At 41.3% G+C, this 2,119-nt stretch overlaps 1 protein-coding gene across 1 annotated transcript in view; it reads right to left on the minus strand.

Annotated features, from left to right (window-relative positions):
• The window catches only part of tti1 (TELO2 interacting protein 1), a gene marked incomplete in the record, with an annotated part of 27,456 nt that overhangs the window by 2,118 nt on the left and 23,219 nt on the right, over nt 1–2,119 (minus strand).

Below are 2,119 nucleotides of genomic sequence, written 5' to 3' on the forward strand. Positions count from 1 at the left end.
TTGTAAGAGTTACTGTTTGAGGAGTTGAATGTTTTTGTTTAATTTTATTATTTGATTATTATTGTTTGAAATGATTATTTTTTGCAAATAGGGGCAGATAGATTTTTTCTTCTTCTGCTATGTTTCATTTTATTTGATTTGTATTGTTTTGTTGTAATGTGCTTTTTTTTAAGGGGACCTATTATACAAAATTCACTTTTTAAAGTTTTTTTTAAACTCAACTTTGGGTATGTACTTCTTAAAAAATAAAACAGTCCTAGGACCAAAAAATGCACCCAGGGGTATATTTACTCTAAGTAAATGTATTTTTCATGTATATTAATGTCAAGTTTTCAAATCCCRCGGCCTGTGATGTCACAGGCCGGACTCAGCCCACCCCAACCTGAGCCCAACTTATCTCCTGGTAACCCAAGCAGAGACTCCGCCCACTTCTTCAAAGGACGGTCGCGGCCGCCAGTGGACTGTTTCTCGGGGGACAATTTCCCTCGCAGTACCGCTTTGTGTGTTAGCATGCTAATGTTATTGTTGAGCAGCTTGTTGCAGCGGCGGGTGCCAATTCTGCTGCTTATAACTGACGTTAAAAAAACATCCCGTTTTCGCCATCGCTGACTGTAATAAACACATCTTCAGTGACGTGCAAGGTTAGATTAAACACGCAATGTTAATACGGAGACGTGGAGACGCATGGAGACTTTAACGTGCTTACATTATGAAAAGCCCGGGGAAAGTAGTTTTGTAGAATAGAATCGAATAGAATAGAAATAGCCTTTATTGTCCCACAGCGGGGAAATTCAGGTGTTACAGCGGCATCAGTAAGGTTCACACACTAGTTACTTTACAAACTATAGATAGTACACACAAAACAAATTAACACTTACTAGCCATGATACAACTACTAATAATAAAAATAAAAATTGGGGAGTAGCAGAGTTGAGTTGGTGTGCAAGGTGAGTCGTGCTGTTAATCTTTATTAAATAACATAAAACAAATGAATAAATTAAAAAAAAACAAAGAATAGAAGTTGAGGGAAAGATGAAAGAGGAGAAAGAAGTCAAAGGCTGGACTTTACCTTTGCTAACTCCTAATGAGCTGAGAGAAACTGCTGARGCGGCTCACCGCAGGCAGGATTTCACACATCCACAACACTTCTCCATCCTCTCCTCCGTCCTTGYTTCCTTAACTCCTACAGTTTGATGAACGCTGACACACCTGCCTCGGCTCCCTTATCAGTCACTCACCATATTTGTCATAACCTTTCCAGCTCCTGTTCGCTCAATCCGCTCGACTTCTCTCCACTCTTTCATCTTCTTTTTCTTTCCATTTCCTCCCTCTGTATCTCTGTCTTTCTCCATCTTTCCCAGCAGACATTTAGCAATTCCCTAAGCTGCAAACTGGGCTGCCTTTCAAGCCTCGTTTCAAAACGTGTCTGTCTCCTTCTCTGCTTACTCTATTTACCGATTCAACCCACACTCGGCGTGAACRGGCCTGCTCGCTGTGAGTCGAGAAGAAAAGCAGCAATGCACATTTCAGAGTTAAATGGGATTATTTAGCATCCGCTTTTATCCTTTCTCTCCCGTCCTTCTCTGGCGCTGCACTTACAGCCTTTTTGTGGAATCAAAGTGCTCGGAGGGAAACCGAGAGGTAAGGAATACCAAAAAAGAAAAAAGAGAAGAGGGCTAGTTGCTGTTAGATTTGTGGGACTGCGGCTGAAAGTCGAACTGGGGTTGAAACGTATCGTTGGCTTCAGTCAATCTGTGTTTCTGTCGTTCTCTCTCTGTGGCAGAGGCTTGGTAATTGGCTTGCTGCAAGCATCCCAGAGGTAAGCAGGAGCCAAATCGGTATTCACACGAGTGAAGCTGCGGCCGCTCACTGTTTCTCTCCTGCTCTTTCACATTCTCTTCATCGCCTGCACCAAATCCCTTCCCTTCTGATAGGAAGGCAGGCAGCTTCAAGTTCCAAACAGGGAACAAAAAAGGCATAAAAATCTTACAAGTAGAAACTATATTTTATATTTAGTACGACAGAAAACACTGACATCTACAGCGGGTAAAATAAGTATTGAACACGTCAAAATTTTTCTCAGTAAATATATTACTAGAGGTGCTAATGACATGAAATT

Source organism: Austrofundulus limnaeus, unplaced genomic scaffold (genome assembly GCF_001266775.1).
Source record: "Austrofundulus limnaeus strain Quisiro unplaced genomic scaffold, Austrofundulus_limnaeus-1.0 Scaffold128, whole genome shotgun sequence".
Classification (NCBI taxonomy): domain Eukaryota; kingdom Metazoa; phylum Chordata; class Actinopteri; order Cyprinodontiformes; family Rivulidae; genus Austrofundulus; species Austrofundulus limnaeus.